Below are 26,106 nucleotides of genomic sequence, written 5' to 3' on the forward strand. Positions count from 1 at the left end.
CACTTTAAGGACTAACAAGATAGTCTTTAAAGTGCTGCATGTTCCTATTTTTTGTCTCGGAGAAAAGAGTCATTTATTTAAACCACAATGTGTGGTCTAAGGTGTCATGGGATACCTTGGTCATGAAATGTTTGAAAATGGCGGAACGAGTTGGAGACTGAAATATTTTGCCAAATTTTTGTAATGTCTATAATGGGTTAAAAAACCCTTTTTCATCTCCCTGCTCTAATCCATATCAGATAGAAGACACTTTTAAGGATATTCTTAGTGAGTACATGGGCAAAGTACATAGTACAGCAACGATCAGATGAGTAGAAGGGAGTAATATTTTATGATGATTACTTGATTGAGCAATCATGCATACTCCATGGACAGGAAGACTCACATTTCTTTTTGAACAAAACAAAACAACATTAAAAAAAACAATCAATCAACCAACCAAACAAAATAGGGCCCTTCCACTCACAGATCTCTGGGAGCTAGGAATGCAAGGTGGTCAGTTTTTTTCTGACATTGCACATATGTGACCAAAAGATGTATTCACCCTAGTCTGAAGCTCATTTGCACAGTTATAGTTCCGGTGTAGCAGTAAGACAACCATGGGCCTTTTTTCAAAGATGGCCACGTATTCATATACTTATCAAGAAGAGAAGGGATTGATTCTAATGCTGGTCTTATCTGATCTAGGGCTAGGGTCTGGGGACTCCTTGGCAGTGCCTCAGTCTCTGGCTGGACTCCATGAGGCAGAGTGCACAAGGAGATTTATTCTCAGAATTCAGAGTGAAAGCTGATTCTTCTATTCCTGCCACAGGATGTGTAGATCATGGGTTACCAACAACTAGACTCTAAGGAATATGAGAAACTGTGATAAGTAGATCTCTACAAATCCTAGGGTTTCTCAGAGATTCTGGATAACAAATTCCAAAAGTATGGTCTCCTCTATCACAAGGCCTAAGGAGTGAAGTAAGCCATCTACAGTCTCTAAGATGTTGGGAGTCAAACTTGTGTTCCTTCTTCACAGAGTTGTCCACTGGGCCATTGTCAATGAGTACCAATTGTAAGGAAACTCATTGAGAATTGCTTACGATGTGGACCTTTACTTCAGGGCTCACAAGGCTTAAGGATGCTTCAATAGTAAAGGGATAAATGTTGCAGGGGCCACAAAGATGGGTCCCTTTAAGCAGGCCTGAGCTCAGTCATTTCCCAAAATTTTGCAGGATTGAGACCCTTGATCAGCAGTTGGCAAGTGTGTGAACATGTTCCTCACCATAGAAACTATGGAGGTAACAACATTCTCTTTCCCTGGAATCCCATGGGGCAGGATACATCAAACTGCATGGTCTCTGCAATAGTTACAGGTGCCATTACCAAGAAGTATGGCTGGGAGAGCATTGATCTTTTCCTTACTTAGCATCACTTCACTCCTTAGGCCCTATGATAAGAGGAGACCATCTGTTGTGGATAAATATAGCAACATCAAGAAAGGTATTCATCCAACTAGGTTGGAATTTCTGTGCAGTGTAATTTGTCCTTAACTTCTTTCAAAAATCCCCACTAAAGTTGATACTATTGTTTCATTTCACAAATCAGTCATCTGAAGTGGGCAGTGAAGGAGGCAACATTGGAGTTTTTGCAGGTTTGTCTTATCTGAACAAATGTGACTGACAGTGTTTTATATATTCAATTTTTATTTGAACATTTCTCATTATGCCCATTAATTCTTCCTAAACAGAACGGTTAAAGATATAACCCTTTTCTCAAATGTGAGTAACTCCTCTCCAATCAGATAATGAGTTTTGAAAGGTTACTTACAAACGGAACATTCCAATTGACAAAGAGGAAATATTTATTTTCTGATTTAGGTAATGAGGATCAGGTATTTTTATCAAACTTTAAGTACAGATGTAGTATTGTTGGATCAATGTCAGGGTCCCAATACATTCAAGAGACAAGGTAGGTGAGGTAACATCTTTTATTGGACCAGCTTTTGTTGCTGAGAGAAACAAGTCTCCTCTTAATAAGAGCTCTGTGTAGGCTTGTCTTGCTTACCAACAAATGTTGTTCCAATAAAGGAGATTACCTCATCCTCCCTGATTCTTTCTTTTCACAATCAGTTTTGCTGGTAAAGCCTGAGGCAGAAGGTCTACAAGAGATATGGTATAACCTTTGCTTCATTACTTAAAAATAAAATAGCACAACATCTGTGATACCAAGTATAACATTCAAATTAGGAAACGGTTTGCCTTTCAAGTTCAATGCGAATTACATTCACTTACTCCTTAATCAGCAATTAACTGTTAACATTCTAGATTCAAGAAAGTACTTGCCAGAAATTGACACTGGAAAGAAATCTTCATAAATCTGTGATGGATACTTGTGGCACTTTCCACACCCTGTATCAGAGGGGTAGCCGTGTTAGTCTGAATCTGCAAAGCGGCGAGGAGTCCTGCATCTGTTGAAGTGGGTCTTTGCCCATAAAAGCTTATGCTCCAACACTTTGGTTAGTCTATAAGGTGCCACAGGACTCCTCGCCACTTTTCCATACCCTGTCCTCAAAAATGAACCATAGAGAAGTTCTCCAAGGAGGCTAGACTAGCTGCAGAGAAACCAGTCCATCAGGTGCCAGAAAGGCTTATAAAAAGAAGCTATAGGACCAGAGTCAGTGCAGTGTCTCTGGAGCCCTGTAGAGGTGAAGATGGGCAGGCTGGCTGGCTAAGGGAGCAGCAGCTCCACAGAGAACTGCATGTGGGGAGCTATTGTGAATTCATGGACTGAGATACAAGCCCTAAGATAAGGATAAGGATGAGAAGGCTGTCTCCAGGAAGAGAAGTCCTGGTGGCACCACTCCTGATCAGAGTGGGGAACAGACTAAGAGGGACACTGGTAAATATGTACCCCAGAAGGGGTTATGATTCATACAGAGTGTGACTTGGCTGGAGGGCTGAATAACTGAAAAGACTGAAGGACAGAGCAAGAGCAGGCACATGCATTTGGCCAGAGGGGGTGCTCGTGAGCGGTGAGTGCCATCTCATTACAAAATCTCATATCACACATGTATACTAAAAATCTCTTTGTATTGGAATGTAGTAGAGTTGTGATCAGTTGGAAGAACAGGTCTTAAAGGAACAGAACAGTCACAGTTAATTGTATCTAAAATAAATGCAATAAAATAAACTCAGTGATGAGTCCAACCACAGACTAGATACATAGTTGTTTGGCTTACTGGAAAGAGCTGATCTGAAAATGAGCAGAGAACTTATAGTTTCTATACTTCATTCTCTCAGCCATATTCACATACCTTAGTTATATACATTCACATTTTCTATCATCATTATTTTTTGGAGATAATTCCTACCATCATGTTCAATTACATTTTAAAAATGGAGGCATATGTAATATGATTGGAGAAGTGCCTGTCTTATTTTTAGAGGAAAGCAGATGATAATGATGAGGCTGAAAATTAACACATACAACATCTAATATTCATTGTTTGCATATTTATAATAGTGTGATAATTACTATTGAAATGCACTAATGTTTTCTACATGATTGCTTTCTATAATTGTTTTTCCTCCCTACTCAAACAAGCATTCAGTGTCTATTATGTGTCATGCTAATAGTTATTCTGATTTTTAAAAATCTAATTTTATCATTTTATATTCTTGCTGAGATTCTTTATTTATTCATCCTTTTAGCCTCTGTCTTCTCCCAATATACACACATTTTTCCTTTTTTTGGTTGTTTTCTTGACTGTTGTTGGGTGAAGTTTAACACACTTAGACCAAGACACTGAGATGTATTCATTGAACCACATATTTGAATCACAAGCATGTTTTGTGGCTACAATTACTAAAAAGTCGATGAATAGTGAGAGATCTACAGAAAAAATCCACAGTATGAGTAGTTACCTTCTCCTGGGGCCACAGATGGGTCACAATGCATTTTTGCTGTGATCCTCCAACTCCTCTCTTTTAGATTCTAGCATAGTCACACCTATCAACATTATGTAACCGTAATTTTCCTCCAGTCAACATTAAGCATTGCAATTTATATAACTCATACAGTTCTCATGCAAATCCTTCAGTTTACATGACTTTTTCTGTCCATGCTGTTTTTATATAATATTTCTTTTCTAAGTGGTTTGTTTCTATTTATTATACACTGATCGTGCATGCCAACCATTCTGTCTATCCCTTATTCAGTGTAGACTTTCCTGTTTGTCCTTCACCTTCTGCAAGTACATTCTGTATAACCACTGTTCTGGTGAGTTTGTCTTATTTATTTAATACCCTCAGACTTGGATACATATTCTATGAAAACATCACTATCTATAAGCATCATTACTAAGTTTGCATAAGGACAAATTAGCAAGACCACACACATGCCAAGCAAAGCCTAGGTCAAAACCAGATGGCATAGCATAAGTATTATCCTGGTTTGATTTTTTTTTATTTGTTTCTAATGTGTGGATATCAGATTGATGTATTATTCCACTAATGGAATCAAAGTAATTAGAAACAGTGGTGATACCAACTCCTTCTTTCCTCTGAATATTCCCCTCTTTATATATCCAAGGATCATGTTAGTGCTATTAAAGTGAAATATTCTTATAGTTTTATATAATTGTCAATTAACTGAAATGCTGGGTTTAGTCAACCTGGATTTTAAAGTAAAGCTATGGAGAAAAGAGACTAATTAAAAAAATAACTGGGACAAAAGTGTAGAAGATTTATATATTTTGAAAGGAGAGAAATTAAATATTGGTGCATAGGTTTTTAAATAAAATAAAATCAAGTATTTAGTGCATTTTGTATCCTGATATTTAAAATATTCAGGGCTTACCATTTCACATTTAAAATGCATGATTACATGTATTATTTAATGAGCTTTCATGCACTTCAATAAGAGGAATAATGAGCATAATGTTAATGTGTCTGGACATATGTGTGTTTCTGTAGTAAATTTAGGTTATTTTATATGGATGTCAATGGACTTGAAATAACATCATAATTGTGGTAATTGGAGTGGCAGAACATCTCCTCACTTTGCACATTCATCTCCATTTCAACTGAGAATTTCACAACTATCTTGTAAAATAATATTTCTGTAGGAATACTTTATCTTTATTAGCAGAAGAAACCCACTAATTCATATAGTAATTCACTTATTCATAGAACATATGTAAATTTGACAATGTCAGGCATTCACTTTGCTTTTATTATGGACAGAATCAGATATTTTATTTGTATGTATTTATTTATTTTATTGCTGGAAAGTTTGTTTAGAATTTCTTAAAGAAGAGGAAGTAGGCTTTCTTTTTTCTAGATTCAATTAACAGTGCACACTCTATTTTCTGTTGCTATAAGCCTGCAATCAATTTTCCATTTGGTGATCTGTTTAAAGGAAATCATTCTTCTAGTGTGAGGATTTCCCTCTCCTGAATTAGTTTACAGAAAGAGAATACCCATTAAGAGGACTCTTTTCCACTAATATTAAAGTATAAGCAAGTCTTTGGACCAGCTACTCAACTTAGTATTATTGCAAAGGACTGTCTACCATAACCATTTTCCTGCTTGTAATAGAAGCCCATATACTGTTGCACTCATCTCCCAAGATGATTCAGTCATCCTGCCAATTTTTTTTCAGTATTTCCCCCAATTTTCTTGACTTCTGTTTTGAGATGTCTCTAATTCTCAGTGCTGTACAAAACCAACTGATATTTTATGAGATTGTGATGGGGACTCTACCCCAAACTAGACCTACCAAGGGTTAAACTCAGCTCTGAGATAGGGTAAGCAGAGCTGGGCAAACTCCCAGGCTGAGGCCTTGATTTCAAGGCCTCTGGGTAGTAGGGCTGTGAGGACACAGCAAGGGAAGCAGAAGGCAGGAGATCCAGCTACTTGCCATTGATGAGTGGCCATTTCAGACTAGACTTTGCTGCTGGGGCAGGGGCTAAATGATGACTTGCATTGGGTTATTAAGGCAATGTGGGTATAGGGGATTTGGGTTTCCTTGGACCATTCCAGAGTTCAGGGGTATTGCCACAGAGCAATACCACAAGGAGGGACATATGGGCCTTTCAGTAACTCAAAAGATTGATAACCATGGGCGAGACACCAGTGAATGGGGGATGCGCCAAGGGTGAAAAGTTAATTCTCAACAAGACCAACAGGAGGTACCATGATGGTGAGTCTGACCCCATTACAGAGATGAAGCGTTTATCATATTCGAGTAGTTTCCCTTGATTGGTTAGGCATAAATAGCAGGATACTAGTCAATATGGCATCTGTTCAAATGAAAAGTTACTAACCTGTAAGTCACATTTGTTGGCTGTAGTCCTGCTTGCAGTTGGGGTTGTTTGTTTCCCACTTATCAAAGAAGTGAAGCAGAATATCCAGAGTCTACTCAGACAATATCTGAGATGCAGGATGTGTTGGTCTGACAATATATATTTCATGGTAAGGGAAAATTGAAAGGAGGAAAAATCATACAGCCTCTTTAGTGAGCCATGATAGATTCCATGTATACTCAGCAAGACTGCATGATACATTTCTTCAAGCAAACAGTGGAAATGCAAATCACAGGATGGTTAATGAAGTATGGTTAAAGAAATTGAGTTCAAAGGGGCTTTTGAAATACTGTACTTGGAGACAAGAAGTTGGGGAACTACCCAGAGATTGAGGGGTTAATAGCCTTTGTATAGATACCAAAGCTTTGTGCATTTCTTCCAGATGGTATTGAGGGAAAAACACCCTTTGGGGGAAAAATGTTAATATAGCATTACCCAAATATGACAATGAACATAAACAACTGGAATTTAATTAGCAGGTTGGGTGAGGGAGGGAGACATCTATCTCTGAACTGCAGTATCTTGTTGTTACTCTATCCACAGGCAGTCAGGGAAGATATTTCCATTCTAGAGATGTGGAATTTCCATTCTGTTGTGTAATTAAGCTGAGACCTCTCTTGGCTTTGGCTAATATTGAGATGAGGTATGTTAGGTACATATATTTTATCTTTGATCTGATTCTTCCTCAATGTAATTAATCATGTTGGTAATAGGAATACTGATGGATGGACGTTTAATGCAGATGCTCTTAAAAGAGAGTCAAGTATCAGAGGGGTAGGTGTGTTAGTCTGAATCTGCAAAAGCGGCGAGGAGTCCTGTGGCACCTTCTAGACTAACTGAAGTGTTGGAGCATAAGCTTTCGTGGGCAAAAACCCACTTCGTCAGATGCATGCACTTCAGTTAGTCTAGAAGGTGCCACAGGACTCCTCACCGCTTTTAAAAGAGAGTGACGTCCTTCAACCACTAAGGACAAAGAGACAAAAAATGTGCTAGCAGCCTCCAACCCACTTCCTTTTCCAAAATATGGAATAATTGTTTTCCTAAGATACCAGAGAAGCATCTGATTCTCACATAGTAAATTGGAGGTACGCAACTTAGCCATTTTCTGAACATTGCACTATTATGATTTTGAATTTCACTGCAAAACTCTTTCTAATAACAGAAATGCACTGGTAAATGATTAATTTGAAATAAAGGGGGAACATGTTCACAAAAGCCTAGCTTTATTAAAATAAATTATGCAGCGGGCTTTTTCATTGTTAATTGTTGTGCTTTATTGTTAAATACTAAGGGTTATTTTTCCTGCTTATTACATGATCAACTCCTACCCATAGATATACATAAAGGCTATGTCTACACTGGCATCCTTTTCCGGAAATGCTTAAAACGGAACAGTTTTCTGTTATAAGTATTTCCGGAAAAAGCACGTCTACATTGGCAGCATGCTTTTCTGGAAAAGCACTTTTTCCGGAAAAGTGTCCGTGCCAATGTAGACGCGCTTTTCTGCAAAAAAGCCCCGATCGTCATTTTTGCAATCAGGGCTTTTTTGCGGAAAAGAAATCTGTGCTGTCTACGCTGGCCCTTTTCCAGAACAGTTTTCCGGAAAAGGACTTTTGCCCGAACGGGAGCAGCATAGTTTTTCCGGAAAAGCACTGAGGATTTTACAGTAGATCGTCAGTGCTTTTCCGGAAATTCAAGGGGCCAGTGTAGACAGCTGGCAAGTTATTCTGGAAAAGCGCTGATTTTCCGGAATAAGTGGCCAGTGTAGACACAGCCAAAGAGACCCAGCACTTTGCATTCTTCCTGCAGGTAGTCTGTCCTTTGTGATTTTTTTTATTAGTTTGTGTGATTGTGAAAATATAAACTATCATGTTTAGAGATTGTAAGGGCAGAAGGCACCATTGTGATCATGTCGTCTGATCTTCCCTGTAACACAAGCCGCAGGATTCCCCTAAATTAATTCCTATTTGAAACAGAACATGTCAATTTTTGGGTGGGCAGAGGCAAAGGAAGCAATGCCACTTTTAATTTACAAATAACCAGTTCCTGGTGATTTGTTCCAATGGTTCAATATCCCCACTGTAAAAAATGCCTAACTTATTTCTAGTCTGAATTCATCTAATTTCAACTTCCGAGCATTGGATATTATACCTTTGTCTGCTAGATTGAAGAGCTCATTACCATTTTTTTTGTTCCCTATGTGGGTATTTATGTATCCTCCCCTTAAATGTATCTTTGTTAAGCTAAATAGATTGATTTCTTTATGTCCATCACTATAGAACATTGTGTTCTTTTGGCCATTGTATGGCATTGGGATCTGGTATATGAGCCTCCATTATTTTTCAGTCCCTGCTTCTCAGCATAGAGTCCAACATTCTGTAAGTACAGTCTAAATTCTTTGTTCCTAGATGTTTGGCTTTTCATGTGGATGTATTAAAACACACATTGTTTACTTACAGACAGATTTGAATTGCTTAGTATCAATGTATTTACATACATATATAAAGCATCAAAATATAGGGTGAGGGAGTGTTTGTAAGTACAAATAGACTTTTATCTAACCTACCACTAATTATTAGAACTGTTATCAACACTATATCTCTCAAAATAAGGTCTAATTCCCCTATGTTAGGTACAGAATTTCTCAAGTTAGGAAACTCTCATCTGTGATATTTAGAAACTGTGTGACTTTACTAACACCACCTTGGTTGATTTTATGCTCATAAATGCATTCAATTTCCTTTTGTTTATTATCCTCAGATTAGTATATAAGTAATCTAGGTATTTCTTCTTTTGTATGAGGTGTTCACAAAGAGTGTAAATTCCAGAAAATCTCATCAAATTGCTACCTGTCAGTAAATGAAGGGTTATTTGTGCCATTTTAAATACCATTCACAGATTATCTGGCTCACAAGGGGTTGAGGAAACCTCAGAAAATTTTACTTATGAATTTGAAACACTTTTGTTAGTTTTATGGAATTTAAAAGACCAAGTAGAGAAAATGTTTCATGTCAGTGTGGGGTTCTCCCAAATGGTTGGTTAACAGATAATCCCTAAATACTAAAGCTATTTATTTCAGCTACAACAGCAATCAAAGTAAAACTGTGAGCCTGTAAAACCTGCCTGAAGGGCAAGCTTTTTATAGTTTATATAGAAGAAAATTTCAAAGTTTCTATAGGGAGATCAATTCGCTCTTTTCTAAACACTATAAGCTGGATGTCCGGCCTCATCTGGTGCTTTGAGACATCGTGTCCTAAGTCCAATTGTCTGAGATGTCCACTTTCTCCTTTTATTAGCTGTTTCAGAATAATAAGACTGGTGGAATATTTAAGATGTGCTTTCTTACCTGGAAAAAGGGTTGGGTAACTGGGTCATAAGTAGGGTTATTAATACTTCTGTATTACAAGAGGTGTTCCTTAATTAAATACTAAATTGCCTGTTCCCTACTAAATCAGTTTGGGTTGCCTTTTATCCTCTATTTCAACAAAGAGGTAAGTACTTATGGTCTATCTTTCCACTCCCCTTCCAATCTTGCCCCTTCACTGCTGTTCAGAGAAGGCAGATGGGACGGCACTTAAGAGCCAAGGTCAGGAAGGGAATGGAAAGATGCATCTGTCAGCACCGCTCCCCAATGGACAGTGCCCCCTGCTGATTACAACCCTTAAATATGGCCCTGTCTCCTTTCCCTGTTCAAGTTCTGTCTGGGAGGCAGGCAGGGTTGCCAACTGACCCAGTTCTGCTGGGACTCTCCAAGAATCCGATTTAATCTCTTAGAGGCTACTGAAGCCAACTGGGAAGATTTAAAATCAGTAGAAGTCTGGGGATGCAGCAGAACTAAGGCAGAACCTCTGCCCGTCTTAGCCTCACATCGCTCCTGGAAACAGTTGGCATGTCCCTGCAATCCTTATTCTGTGCGGGGGGGGGGGGGGGGGCAGAGGACAGGGGTCCTCTTCACACTGCCCCCATCCTATGCACTGAGTCTGCATATCCCATTGGATGGGAACCATGACCAATGACAGCAGTGGGGACAGTACCTGTGGGTAGAATCAGTGCACTCAGCCACTGGCAAGCACCACCTGGCTTGTCACCTCACCCCATCACCCCCCCCCCCCCCAATTCTTGCCCCAGCCCTGAGCCTCCTCCTCCACCCCAAGTCCTTCCCAGAGCCTGTACCCCAATTCCCTGTTTCAGGCTCAGCCCAAGGACCCCAAATCTTTCAGCCCCAGCCCAGAGCTTGCATGCCACCCCCTTGCTTCACTCCTGTGAAAGTGAGAGAGGGCGAATGAAGGAGAGAGTGGAGGATACAGTGAATCGGGGCTCAGAGAAGAGGTGTGGCCATGGGGGGAGGATGGCAAACATGTTTGAGTGATTAGACCGCTCTGGTGGCTGCTGCAGCTGCAGAAGTGGCAGCACAATGTGGGCAGGGAGCTTGGTCCTGGCAACAGAGATGACCTTCACTGCTGCAAGAAGCAGCAAGAAAGACCCCTGATGAATGTGGGTGTGTATTGCTTGTTATGGTTTGTTTGTTTATAATGAGGGTGAGTGGGATAGGGGTGCTAAGAAAACAGACTCTTACTCTTGTAATACAATGTTGGCATCTCGCAGCTTAGGCCAAGATGATATGCTACAACCCAGTGGTCCCCAACACAGTGCCCGTGGGCGCCATGGCTCCCGCCAAGTTATTGGGGCCGGCCCCACCTCTGGGTGCACGGCGTATGGGCAGCATCGGCCCCGGGTGCGCAGCACATGTGCGGCCCCGCCCTCGGGTGTTCAGAGTCTGGGTGGCCCTGCCCCAAGGTGCGCAGGGCAAGGCTTGTGCCGGTCCCGGGCGAACGGCATATGGGTGGTGCCGGCCCCAGGTGCACGGCACAGGGGTGGCACCGGCAGCAGGTGCTTAGCACAGGAGCAGTGCCGGCCCCGGGCGCACAGCACATGGGCAGTGCCAACCCCGGGCGTGCAGTGTTTGGGTGGCTCTGCCCCTGGGTGTACAGTGCAAGGGCATATGAGCGGTGTTGGCCCCTAGGTGTGCGGCACAGGGGTAGCACCAGCCCCGGGCGTGCAGCACAGGAGCGGCGCCGGCCCCGGGTATGCAGCACATGGGTGGTGCTGGCCCTGCCCCCGGGCATGCGCCACATGAGCAGTTCAGGCCCCGGCACACGGAGTATGAGCAGCCCCCACCCCTGGACATGCGGCACAGGAGCAGCGCCGGCCCCAGGAGTGCGGCGCATGAGTGGCACCAGCACCGGGGGCGTGGCGTATGGGTGGCCCCGCCTCCAAGCATGGGCACTGCTATAAACCATAGGCACCAACTGGGTGGGTGCTCAAGGGATGGAGCACCAACAGAAAAAACAACAAGCCAGGCACGGTTGTTTCTACTCTTTCCTTCCATTCTCCTTCCCCTCCTCCCCACCTGAAATCAGTGAGGCTGCTGATGAGCTGTTTTGCAGGTCAGGGAGGGGCTTGGGGCAGAGCAATGAGCAGCAGGCAGGTGGGACTAAAAGAGGCAGAGCAAGAGTGGGGCTACAGCGAAGGGGGCATACTGGAAGTGGGGCGTCAGGGTGGAGCAAGATCTAGCTGTCCCAGACTGATAATCTTCACTGGCTTTTTTCCTGACATTTAAGTTTTATTTATTCTCCTCTTTCCCCATCTTTAAAAATCTCTTTTTTATTCAGTCGTGAATCTCTTTGGGCCCTCCTCCTGCTGTCAGATTTGTAGAACTGGGTAAATGCTACATTCATTTTCCTGTGAAAAATCTGTTGGGATTTTTAAACTATTTCATTTTCTGTATGTTCCTTTGCATAAATATTCATGTGATTGAATTTCACTAATGCAAGTGTTCACAGAAAGTGAATTTTAAACTTTAAGACATGCAAAAATTGATTTAAATATGTGTTTAAAAGAGAATTTCTACAGAAAATCTGAAGAGTTATGTTTATCCAGTTAAAGAACAGAAAAAAAATCCCATGTAACGTATATAGGTTTTTGTAAGAAAACAATACAACTTAATTTTTGGATTTTAAATACCCAGAGATCACTATGCAGTGATTTACAATTTGGGGGAAAATTAGACAAAATTAATTTTGAATACAGTTGAGAAATGAGATCTGACACTAGCCATTATAAGGCCAAAAATAAACTGTCTCTCTTTGACTCCTTTTTTCCACTAACCTATATTTTGATCTTTTATTTTTCCTTGCTCTCTTTCCCACACATTGTATCTCTTTACTTTTAACTCTGCTTTTGCTGGGCTCCACACTTTAAAAAAAATGCTTTTATACCCTCCTTCACTCTTCTCTAGTTTCTTTTTGCATGTATCAGATTCCCACAATGAAGAAGAGGGAGACACATAGTTCACTACCACCCCAATGGCAGGACAGGCGGAAATTATATTGGGTTAAAGCAGAATGCGACACAGAATGTTTAGTGCTTCCTCCCTTACTTATCCAATCCGTGTGGGGGAGAGGTTATGAGGGGGGTTTTTTTTGGTTGTTGTTCCCACTCCACAGCTGGTCGATGCTGAGTAGTATATCCATTGAACTCTGGAAGGAGGAGGAGCAAACACACAGGCTATATAACTTTTTCAGCAAAATATTGAAACAAATTTCAATAATTACAGATTTCAGGGACAGAATGTAAACCGTGTCTTGCACAAAATGTGAATAAAGGAGATTAACGCTAATTCACTGGGCTGTATTTGTAGAAGACACACCATGGAAACAATTCAAAACATATGAAGATACTGTTTTCTTTATGAGACATTCAATGTTGGGCTTGTTCTTCAGTCTGCAAAGTATAATTTCACCCCACCAGTGGCTCTAACAGGCTTCTGAAAATTGTATTGGACACTGAAGTCCTTTTAACAATAATGAGGAATATGGGGGTGATAACTGAAGCTGCAGCTAGGCTCAAGTTCCATGTGGGTGTGTATTTTGGGACAAAAAGCGAGACCTAACAGCTGTAGGAGTGGAGGAAGGCTGGTATATCAGCCTTAAAATGGTGAAGATCTCTTTTCAGCTCATAGAGAAAGGGCTAGTTTGACCGTTAAGGGCTGCTGCTAGTGCCCTTTAAAAATCCATTTCCTAGTGAGAGGAGGAAGAATAATGAGAGGGAAGTGGCATCAGGACAGGGGTGAGGCAGGAGAGAAAAGGCTTCTCCTGGGTGTAAGGCGGATTTCCTCCAAGAGGAAGCAGCCAAGATAAATCCTGTTAGAGAAGGACTGGCACCCACATACCAGCATAATAAGATAATTCCATGGAGAGACAGGTATTGTGAGAAGGGCTACTTGTGCCTCTCTTCTACCCCCCTGTTGTTTGTAAATACTGAAAATTAAGGCAGTGCGAAGAACTAAAAATCTCTGAAGAAGGACTGCTTTACTTCAGGCCCACCTTCTGCCAGATGGAGAAACACTGGGGCTGATGAGATAAAGGAAGTATCTTGCTATTAAAAAATTGGGGGAAGAGATTAGGATTGAATTACTTTTTTGCTGCTGTTTTTTGTTTGTTTGTTTGTTTGTTTTTTGGGTAACCTGTTTGATGAATAACGGTAACAAGGAACATTTTTTGCAGAACAAATTTCAAGACATATGATAGTGTTTCATTTCTTTAACCGTTTTGACAATTGATGGTTATAAATCTGTTTGAGACTGGTCAGTTTTTTTAAAGGAACAAAATATTATAGACTCGGAGCAACTCTGATATAGGGACCTTGAGAGGTCAGCAAGTCCAGTCCCCTGTTCTCACGGCAGGACCAAGTACCATCTAGATTGACCCTGACAGATGTTTATCTAACTTACTTCTAAATATCTCCAATGATGGAAATCCCACAATCTCCCTAGGCAATTTATTCCATTATTTAGCCACCAGATAGTTAGGAAGTTTTTCCTAATGTCCAACCTAGCCCTCCTTGCTGCAGTTTAAGCTCATTGCTTCTTGTCCTATCAGAGGTGACAGAAAACAATTTTTCTCCCTCTTCTTTGTAATACCTTTTTAGGTACTTGAAAACTGCTATCTTGTCTTCTCTCAATCTTTTCATTTCCAAACTACACAAACCCAGTTCTTTCAGTCTTGCTTCACAGGCCTTGTCCTCTAAACCCTTTAAGCATTTTTGTTGTTCTTCCTTGGATCCTCTCCAATTTCTCCTCGTCTTTCTTGAAATGTGGTACCCAGAACCATGTTTCACAAAAGCCTCTGCCTGAGCTATTAATTGATTTTACACATGGGTTTTCTGGAAATACACTAAACTGTAAGGTCCTGCCAATGCATGACTTAGACTGACAAAAACCTCCTGCTGACTGCATTGCTAAGGGGAGGGGCAGTTGTCTTCTAAATCACTTCATTACTGATGATTTGTAAATGATTTTCTGAAGCTTTGTAATTGTTTCAGCTGCATTGCCTTTTAAACTCTGCAACTCGTGATCTTTGTTAAACTCTGTAATCTTTATAAAATCTTGCAAAACTTTAACTTTGTAATTTTTTGTAACTTCCTTCCATTCTGCTTGTAACTTGCTCTAAACTGCATTCTCCCCTGATACATGTATGTGTGAGTGGAGACTATTGTGCGTTGGGGATTACAAACTGCAAGACTGAGAACCTGGTGCCACATGATGACTCCTCAGACCACTCAAGGAGACACTGCTGCTCTGAGATCTGAATCAAGGGAAGTCTGGGCATGCTCTCTGGTGACGAATGTGGATGGGTCACAGGAATTGTACAGAGGCAATAAAAGGAGAGATCATGTGGCAGAAATTCCCTTTCTGAGAAGCTCCTTTTTCTGTAGCCAGAAGCTCTCTTTCTTTTCTGACCAGCTCCCAAGCCATGAACAGACACACCCTCCAGAATCAACATGCATTGGCTCCTTCTACAACCCATATGCCTGTGTAAGTGTGTGAGTGCCTAAGGGCAGGAATGAATGTGTGTGTATGAGTGAAGTAATGAAGGGGTGTGTGTGTGTGTTTGTATATGTGAGAGATAGCTGGTTCCCCTTTAGTTTAAACCTTTAGTGGACGCTCTAACTTCTTTAGTTTAACCATATAGAAGAGTGTTAATTCCTCAATCAATAAATCCATATTAATGTAACCTTGGATGGTCTCCATTGGGAATTTTTGGGTAACAAACCAGACACAACTGAGGCCTAATCAGCGCAGAGTAGAACGGAAGAATGACTTCTTGTGTCTTGCTCACAACACTCCTGCTAACGCATCCCAGAATCACGTTGTTGTTATTGTGTGCTGTGTGGTTTTTTGTTTTTTTTCCAAACACTGTCATACTGACTCTCATTTAGCTTGTGGTCCACTCTGACCTCTAGACCCCTTTCTGCAGTATCCTTCCTAAATAGTCACTTCCCACTCTGTATGTAGGAAACTGATTGTTCCTTCCTCAGTGGACCACTTTGCATTTGTCCTTATTAAACTCCCTCCTATGTACCTCAGACCATTTCTCCACTCTCAGCTCTGGTTTACTCTACAAAATTAGTTTCACATTAAGGCAACAGATGATGACCAAATTATGTCAATGTATACACTCCTGCCTAGCTCCTGGTGATATAAGTGCCTTACTACTGTGGTATAACAATGCCACCTCCATGAGAGGCGTAGAGCTTATGTTGATGTAGTAAGGGCTACACAGTGTCTGACTAAGCACTACGGGTTCCTTACATTGGCTGCCGGCTTTCATTCCTGGATTCCCCTTAGGGTCCCAGCCCTGGGACTCCAGCTGTCATTCCAGGCCTGAAGCCAGGACCACTTCAAGTCAGGAGGGCCTGGCTTCCCCTTAGGGTCCCAGCTCCTCACTCCCAGCTGGGCTGCTGCCTCTCTGTTCCATGCCAGGTTGCTCCTATGGTCCTGGCACCCTGTTCCAAACCAGGATGCTGCCCTGGATGTTCACTCCTGGCTTCTCCCTCCCCTACTGGGTGCCAGGATGCTGCCGGGGCTCTCATGCCTCACTGGAAGCCTGGAAGCTACCTTGGCTCTAGGTGGGGAACCATGGAGGGAAGCTGCATAGAGGACACACACCACTGACGGAAGGAGCATAGCATGGATGTGAACCACCCCATGAATTGCTGCAGTGGCTGTAAGTTGATCTAAAATAGGTCAAAGTAAGTTTTCAGTGTAGATGTGCTCTGAGGGACATCCACATGGAGAAGGCAGAGCAGCAGACAGGTGGAGTCCCTATGGGTATGTCTACACTACCCTCTTAGTTCCACGAGGTGTACCGGTAGTTCGGAATAGGAATCCTAGTCCAAACTACCTAGTTCGAGCCCCGTGTAGCCACGCTACACGGGGTTCGAACCAGCGGGGATTTAAAAATGGCGGCTCCCTGCTTATGCAAATGAAGCCCGGGAACTTCAAATCCCGGGCTTCATTTGCAAGTGCGGTATGCCTACATTACCCCTCTAGTTCGAACTAGCGGGGTAGTGTAGACATACCCTATGAGGGATCAAGAAACACCTGACTACTAGACTTGGACTTGAAACCAATTCAAAGCTCCTCTAGTGTAGAAGCAAGGGGCCTATGTCCCATATTGCTCAGGTGCTGCAACTAAGAATTTAGGCCTGTTCCAAAAGGCTGACCCCTCCTATGAGAGGTCTAATATTTAACTTCTGGTTACTGCACTTTTGTAAACACTTCCAGCTGCTATGGAAACCCAAACAGATTTCACTGTGTTTACTGTTTTGACTGCATTGTACGGGTTATAAATGCATTCTTCAAACAATCATTGTTTCATACATATGCATGGATGATTTACAAATATAATAGGATCTATTTCAGTAAAAGATCATACTCCACACTCTCACTTTGCCATGCACCACCCATAATCAGGGTGAGAATACAGATGGAAGAAGACATAACTGAAATTCTTCAAGTTGTACCTATTCCTTGCAAAGAGCATAATACATCCACAGAGTAGGACAAAGTTATTGTAGAATAGACAAGTAGCACCTGCTATATTTAAGCTTGCATAACAGCTTGGCTGTGTTTAGACTGGAAAAGTTTTTCCATTAAAAGTATTTGTGCAAGAGAGCGTCTACACTGGCATGGATGCTTTTGTGCAAAAGCACATCTTTTGCACAAAAGCATCCATGCCAGTGTAGACGCTCTCTTGCGCAAGAAAGCTCCGATGGCCATTATAGCCATCGGGCTTTCTTGCACAAGAAATTAATGTTGCTGTCTGCAGTGGTCCTCTTGCGCAAGAATACTTGCACAGGAGGGCTTATCCCTGAGCGGGAGCATCAGAGTATTTGTGCAAAAAGCACTGATTTTGTACAGTATAAGGTCAGTGTTCTTGCGCAAATACTCGCGGCCAGTCTAGACAGGTGGCAAGATTTTGCGCAAAAGCGGCCACTTTTGCGCAAAATCTTGCCTGTCTAGATGCAGCCCTTTAGTATAACATAGAGTGGAACACATTCTGATACAATACAACATGAACTGTGATACAGGCTATGGAATACAATGTCATGCACAGCAACAGAAAAAGCTTCTCAAAAATTTCAAATTAGTTCCTAGTCAGTGGGATCAGAATCAGATCATTCTTTGAGATGAGTCCCATTGAGTCAATTGAAACAGCAGCATACTATGCATATGTTTAATATTTGAGGAAAATGAGAAAGTAAGAGACTTTTGGCCACAGTTTGCCTGCACCTAGATTTTTTATGTGAGCAAATGGATTTCTTTCATAATCTCTCTTGCTTAAGACAGTTCAGGAATGTGTTCTCATTTGAGAAAGCATCTACACACATCCTTAAGCACTTTCCTAAATGTATTCAAGACCATCGTTGCTGATACGTTTGTACTTCAAAATAAGGACCTAACCCTGCAACCCTCTCTGGGAGGAACACACATTAAAGTTGCTAGGAATATCCAGGTTTTCTTATAGGACTAGGATATCTTATCTTAGAATTGTCATGGAGCAGGGGTTCTCAGTTTTTTCCACATTGGAAAAGAGAGTATAGAGCTTATTGACAAACTCCATTCCTATTCACAATCATGCAGGCCTCATTTGCAGTTCTTTCCTATTTGCAATTACATTATTAAAAAGAACTCTTAAAAAGAACTCTCTTTTTTATGTTATTTTGCAGTAGCCCTGAAGCTAATCTAAAATGCACCACAGAATGAGAATCAGGATGACATAACCAGCTCCCTGGCAGTCTGCTTAGATGCTTTTCTTTACCTAAATGAAAGTAACAGACAGGGAATTGTTAGGCTCATCTTTAAATATAAATGGTGCACCAAGGGAAGCCCAGGAATTGTATTCTAGATTGTCAGTTACATACCTGGTTCCCCCTTGCAGTTAGGTGTAAGTAATCCTCTGTATCAATAGAAGACTTGTCTCTTCCCCTACTGCCATCATGTAACTGCGTGTTGGGTGAGCAGAACCAAAACTCTACCCATTTTCCATCATGCAAAACATATATTTCTACCCCATCAGACACAACACACAAACCTGTCATACTACGCAGAGGAATAAGAGCTGCTATATGAGGTAAGTCACAATCTTGTACAGATTGTGGATATAAATACTAATAAGGCTATCACTTGGAAAGTTTCTACTAATTATAAAGTAAGACAAGTTGAACACTCACTAAAAGAGATTGGCTAACCAGAAGTGATTTACTAAAAGTTGGAGCATAATTGTCCTCCATCTTGGGAATTCTTTGGGGGTCATTTCTTAAGTCAAAGTTACCCTAAAAGGTTTTTGCACCGGCTTTGCTGTAGTTTACTTAACAACACTATGGCTACGTCTACACTGGCCCCTTTTCCGGAAGGGGCATGTAAATTTCACTAGTCGTCGTAGGGAAATCCGCGGGGGATTTAAATATCCCCCGCGGCATTTAAATAAAAATGTCCGCCGCTTTTTTCCGGCTTTTAAAAAAGCCGGAAAAGAGCGTCTAGACTGGCCCCGATCCTCCGGAAAAAGTGCCCTTTTCCGGAGGCTCTTATTCCTACTTTGAAGTCTTACTTTGAAGTAGGAATAAGAGCCTCCGGAAAAGGGCACTTTTTCCGGAGGATCGGGGCCAGTCTAGACGCTCTTTTCCGGCTTTTTTAAAAGCCGGAAAAAAGCGGCGGACATTTTTATTTAAATGCCGCGGGGGATATTTAAATCCCCCGCGGATTTCCCTACGACGACTAGTGAAATTTACATGCCCCTTCCGGAAAAGGGGCCAGTGTAGACGTAGCCATAGTGAGTAAGACTGAAATAAAGCCCAGAAGCAATTTACAATTAAATATAAAATGAATAAGTTGTTATAAAGTGATTAAAAGTTGTAGTGTCTCAACACTACTTAAATTCTGTTTTTCAGATTTTTATGTCTATAGCAGAATATCAAGGAGGCAACACACCATTACAAAATACGTTCTTGAAGGGATACTGCTTTTCCAACATACTTGTTTTGCATTATTGATGCCCAAGCATTGAAAACACCAAGGTAAGGGAAACTAACATGAAAAGCTCTAATAGCTTGGTCAAATCACATTCCACTGGATAAAGCTGTTATCTGAAGATGTTTTCAAGCTTGCATATTCTTCTTGGATGCAAATATGATTCGATAACATGTTTGTTCAAAGAAGAAATTATTGAAAACTACAGTTTGCATTCATTTAAATACATCCTGTGTTCTGGTCATAGAAGCTGTTCTGATGAGAAATGGAAAGAATCATGTAGAAATTAAGGTTCTTTTGGTATTATAATGTCTGAGAGTTTTCATAAAATATACTCTTTTATAGAAGATCATGATATTAAAATTACTTGACATACTTGATTCATTACATAACTTTCCATCAAAATAATTCCATTAGTTTTTTTCATCCATGTAATACATTGAACATTGATTAAACGTAACAGTAGATTAATGTAATGCCGGTGCAATATTTATATATGAAGTGGTCAAACTAGGTGAATAGAGAGCTGTAAATTAACTGGATTTGACCCTATAAAACAAGGTGGAAAAGATCTCTTCCCTCTGAAGATGTAAAACATAATAGCTGGATGATGTCAACATGAGCTTTGTCACACAAAACAGAACATTATGGGGGTACCTAAGGCAAATTCAGGTGTCTCTATGCTGTCCAAGTAGCTTGAGAACTAACATATAAATAAAATACTTCATAACATTAATTCCCTTAATTCATTCCAAATTACAACAATATCAATAAACATACAAAAGCTATATAAATATTAAGATCACTGTGCTTAAAATTTGTAAAATATAAAATGATTTTCAATTTTTTCCTGCCCTAACAAGCAACAGTATTGAACTGATTTCAACAATTGAATAATTGAATAGTAATTTCATTGTTTGCAATCCTGGATGTAGAAGTAGGCCATTTTCTTTGATAGTGTCCTTTTAAAGGCATCTTCTGATCCAGAAAATTAAAAATTGTATAGAAATCAGAACTAAATATTCTCTGAGATTATGAGCCTCAACATCTAGTTATGAGGGAGAAGACAGTGTACTTGCTGCAACCTAACAAAAAAAACCTCACAACATGGAACTTTCTCAGGCTATGTCTACACTATAGTTCTTTTTCGGGAAAAAGGTACACCAATTGCGAACCTCAATTTGTGTACCTTTTTCTGATTCTTTTTTCAGAAGAGTCTTTTCTTACATTTGGCCCTTCTACCTGGGGCTAAATGTGGGAAAAACCTCCTCAATCAGAAGAGCCCTTATTCCTCATAAAATGAGGAATACAGGGCTTCCGAAAGAATGCACCTGTTTTTTCGGAAACTGTTCTGAAAAAGTGGACACGTTCCCTGGATGTGGCAGAGTTTTCAAGATACCTATCCCCAAACTCTGAAGTATAGACATAGCCTCAGAGAAATAAGGAAAAAAGAGGTGGTAGCTCCATTTAAGTTCTACTCAACTGCTATTAGGTTTAGAGAATAGCAAAAGGTGGGGACTGGTTACCTGACCCAAAGAGCAGCCAAATGAGGCTGAATTGGGGAGAATATTTATACTTTACTTCTTCCAACCATAGTACTTTCTCACTCTGGAAAAGCTACAGCTACCCATGGTATCAGAGTAGCACCAGGTTTCATGATGTACTGTAGGCACATTGCTTGTCACCTGTTTTCTTTTGGAACTGGGATTTTTTTTCTCACACTAGGATGGGGGTAGGTTTTTTTTAATACCTTCCCACAGCAGGTCTTGGACCCAGTGGGCTAAATAAGGAGCTAAAACCAATTTGTCACAATTTAGCAGGTATACTGTAGAGGGGCTGGTTCCCCGATAAAATGAACTTGGCGGTGGATTTAGGGAAAGCCTCCTCAAGGAAACTGGGAAATGGTTGTTGGTGCTCCTAATGTCTGATACAATGGCAAGACAATTCTCTTTTTCACCACTGTTCCATTATCCCTCATATGAAGGGTGAATAATGGTTCCCAAATGGAAATGGGTATTCGCTGATGGCATCCTTCCCAAAAACCCCAAAATAACGGCAACATTTAAGGAACAAATGATGAACTGCACTGTGATTGCCAGGTATTTCCCTGATGAGATTAGAAAATTATGGCTTAATTAAACCACATTAATTGCACTTTGTCTTCCTGTGTGGCCAGGAAACATCTGGTAAGAGACTCCTTTCTGAGATTCCATAGTTTCAAAATTGTCACTTATACCCTAGGAAAATAATCTTATTTTGTTACTGAACTAAACGTTTCATAGGAGGTGATGACTGAAGGTAAGTGAGCCTGGTCTAATAATTTTATATTTTTTTCAGTGGCAGAAAGTGAATGGAAGACTAGAATTTAGCATAATACTGTATAAAAGAAATAGTTATTTGTGAAATGTCAAACCTTGAGACAAGTCTTCAGTTGGCTTAGGCTTGCCTGACTTTGAGAGAGGTTTTTTTTTTGTCAATATGGATTCAGTTTTGGGAAAACAAAATCTTTCTTTTTCAAAGTTCTTCAGAAAAAGTTGCCATTTTATGCAATTTTCTTAGTTTATGTTGCAGCCATTAGTCTTCAGAATAATTTGATAAATGCTATGATGATCAATGCATACAGCTGCTGTGTAGAAGTTTTGATTCTGTTATTGCCAAGAATTTTCCTGGAACTAATTATTATAGCACAGTTTTGCTAAACACAGGAAGGCAAACATGAAAAATATTTGTAATTTGTAGCATATAAAACCACTTCGGCAAACAGAACATTGCACCATTTCATAAGCAAAACACACACAATGCTAAAATAATAAAAAAGATATAAAACTTATATACTTGCTTAATCTGAAGTCCTAAAACCAATAAGGAAAATGAAGACACATTTATATAATAAACTTGAGACTACTTTATTTTTTTCTTCAGTACAAAAATTATATAAATCATTTGCTATAGAATTGACATTTGACCCTGATAAATATTTTGTAATAAATCTATGAAGCTAACGAACAGAAATTTGTATTGAGCTAAGAAAGGATTTAGTAAAGCAATTTGTGCATTATAATGTGATTATTATCACAAAGTCTTAACACTACACAATAAAAAATAATTCTTTGCACAATCCTGGAAATCACTTGGATAGTTTCTTTAGGGTGAATGACATTATTCATATGCTTGAATAAAAACACATTTTTAAGTGCTTTGCTGTATTGGAGCCATAATGCAGTCTGATGGGTTAGAAATTCATACAAGTATGACTTTCATAAAATAAACAAGTATACAATATAAGTATGCTATGAAAATGGATTGATCAAACACCAATGTCAACATGGGTTACAGAAACAGTTACTCACTTTTGTAGACCTGAGATTCTCTGGTTTAGCACTGACATTATTCAGTCTTTGCTATCTGAAATTAAGTTTTAAAAGTGTCAGAAATGATGTAAGATTAGAAAAGTAAGAGTATTCCAAATCAGTTTTGTGGTACTGTAATATCCATTGGCAGAATTGTTCTATATGAAGCAATTCATATTCCCTCTCCAAATATGTTTGCTTCTTTGGGGGCTAAAATTTTGAAAAGCTTCTGTCTCAGTAAGTCAAAGCTCCATTGTTTCCCATGTATCATTAAAGAAGCTCTAAAAAGTTACTGAAACCCAGCAAAACGATGCCTGATTCTCATGAACTAAATCTCCCCTTGAACTACTTTTGCCTTGGAAATGGGCCTCAAAGTAAATACAACCACGGTTATGTTCATTTTAAGGCCTTCTTCACTGTCAGTGATACAAAAGGTACATTTTTGGGGCCCAATTCTTGCAGTAAGGTGAAAGGTCAAGTCACAAACCTGTGGATATACAGCTTTAAATATCAAAACACACTCCAGATCTCACCATTGTGTGTTGCACACACTATTTGATCTTTTATTTTTGCTGAGTTCAGCTACAAGGACACATACTGTTCAGTGATCTACATGGAGAATTTAAGGTGACATCACTTAATGATTTCTCTTAGCTTCCAAGAGTATATGGGCCCACAATGAACTTAAGAGATAATATATTTCAAAATATCTCCTTACTTCATTGGTCATAGAAAACAACCAAGAATCTGTGTGTAACCTCAATAATATCAATGAGAGTTCCATTGAGAGTAGTATGTGTTCCTTGAAGATGGTTCACTATTTTCTTTTAAATATATTTTCTTAAAGTTGCACAAAAAATGAGTAGTCCTGTAGTACCGTAGGGTATGTCTACACTACAAAGTTAATTCGAACTAACAGCTGTTAGTTTGAATTAACTTTGATAGGTGCTACACTAGCGCTCTGCTAGTTCGAACTTAATTCGAACTAGCGGAGCGCTTAGTTCGAACTAGGAAAACCTCATTCTATGAGGACTAAGCCTAGTTCGAACTTACTAGTTCGAATTAAGGGGTGTGTAGCCCCTTGATTCGCACTACTGGGAGGCTAGCCCTCCCCAGCTTTCCCTGGTGGCCACTCTGGCCAACACCAGGGAAACTCGTATGCCCCCGTCCCGGCCCCGGACCCCTTAAAGGGGCACGGGCTGGCTACGGTGCCTGTGCCAGGTGCAAGCCTGCCAGCACCCAGCCAGCAGACCCTGCACCTGGCCGCTCCCGGGAGCTTGCCCAGGACCGCAAGAGGCGGGCACCCACGTGGTCCAGTGCAGACATCGTGGACCTCGTCCACGACCTCCGCACTAGGCACAGGAAAGCGGCCGTCTAGGGCAGGAGAGCTGCTAGCTTGGCCACCCAAGAGCAGGTTTGCATGAAAATCAAGGTGGTCCAATGAGACCCCCGACCCTGAGCCCTGAGCTTAGAATGGCTGTACTGGGTCAGACCAAAGGTCCATCTAGCCCAGTAGCCTGTCTGCCGACAGCGGCCAACCCTAGGGACCCTGGAGGGGATGGACCAAAGACAGTGACCAAGCCATTTGTCTCGTACCGTCCCTCTCCAGCCTTCCACAAACTTTGGGCAGGGACACCACTCCTATCCCCTGGCTAATACCACTCCATGGACCCAACCTCCATGACTTGATCTCACTTCTCTTTAAACTCTGTTCTAGTTCTAGCCTTCACAGCCTCCTGCAGCAAGGAGTTCCACAGGTTGACTATTTCCTTTGTGAAGAAGAACTTTCTGTTATTAGTTTGAAGCCTGCTACCCATTCCTTTCCTTTGGTGTCCTCTAGTCCTTCTATTATGGGAACTAATAAAGAACTTTTCTGTATGCATCCTCTCCACCCCACTCATGCTTTTATAGACCTCTATCATATCCCCCCTCCATCTCCTCTTTTCTAAGCTGAAAAGTCCCAGTCTCTTTAGCCTCTCTTCATATGGGACCTGTTCCAAACCCCTCATCATTGTAGTTGCCTTCCCCTCTCCTACCCTCTCTCTTCCCTTCTCCCACCTCCTTTTCCCAGTCTCCCCCAGTTTTGTTCAATAAAGAGAGATTCTATTTTTGAACACAATTGTCCTTTATTTTGTACAGCAGGAAGGGGGGCTAGGGAGGGGTAAGTGGAAGGAGGTGAGGGAGGAATGGGGTACGAGCCCCCGATGGGGAGGACTGGGCTGGCTCTGCGGTCTTCTGGGGGTGGAACCTCTCCTGCAGCCCTCCAATTGCCCCCTCTCCCCAGATGGCAGCCTGCGGCAAGTGCAGCCGGTCTGATGGCTGAGTGCTGTGATGTGTCCAGTGCGGGTACTCCGGGCAATCCAAGCCAGGACTGCTTTGCAAGCGGGGCACCCCTGAGAACTGTCTGTCCGGGGTGGGGGTCGGGTCCCTTTAAGCACAGCCCTCGGCTAGCCTGAGACAGCAGCTCCACGCTCTAAGTCCTCATCTGATGCCCTGCCAGCACTGCTTCCGGCCATCCTTAACCTCGGTTCAGGATCCACTCAGTGTGGACATGCTAGTTCGAATTAGCAAAACGCTAATTCGAACTAGTTTTTTAGTCTGGATGCGTTAGTTCGAATTAGCTTAGTTCAAATTGTATATTAAAAATATACAATTGTATATTAAAAATGTACACACTTGGACTGAAGTGGAGATGAACATAGGAGATAGCTGTGTAGAGAGTCTCTGGCTTAAGCTAAAAGGGGTAAAAAACGAGGGTGATATCATGCTAGGAGTCTACTACAGGCCACCTAGCCAGGTGGAAGAGGTGGATGAGGCCTTTTTTAAACAATTAACAAAACTATCCAAAGCCCAAGATTTGGTGTTGATAGGGGACTTCAAGTATCCAGACATATGTTGGGAAACTAACACAGCGGGGCACAGGCTATCCAATAAGTTTCTGGACTGCATTGGAGACAACTTTCTGTTTCAGAAGGTTGAAAAAGCTACCAGAGGAGAAGCTGTTCTGGATTTGGTTTTAACAAATAGGGAGGAAC

At 41.1% G+C, this 26,106-nt stretch overlaps 1 protein-coding gene across 7 annotated transcripts in view; it reads left to right on the top strand.

Moving 5' to 3' along the window:
- The window catches only part of PCDH15 (protocadherin related 15), a 1,467,631-nt gene that overhangs the window by 484,712 nt on the left and 956,813 nt on the right, over positions 1-26,106 (top strand). For 5 of the 7 annotated variants that reach the window (XM_075935032.1, XM_075935036.1, XM_075935034.1 and 2 more), the window contains one exon: positions 19,643-19,768. The exons of the other annotated variants lie outside the window; for them this stretch is intronic. The gene's annotated coding sequence lies outside the window, so the exon portion shown is untranslated. The remainder of the gene's footprint in view (positions 1-19,642; positions 19,769-26,106) is intronic. 7 annotated transcript variants of the gene reach the window in all.

The sequence above is a fragment of the Pelodiscus sinensis genome, chromosome 8 (genome assembly GCF_049634645.1).
Source record: "Pelodiscus sinensis isolate JC-2024 chromosome 8, ASM4963464v1, whole genome shotgun sequence".
NCBI classification, from domain to species: Eukaryota; Metazoa; Chordata; order Testudines; family Trionychidae; genus Pelodiscus; species Pelodiscus sinensis.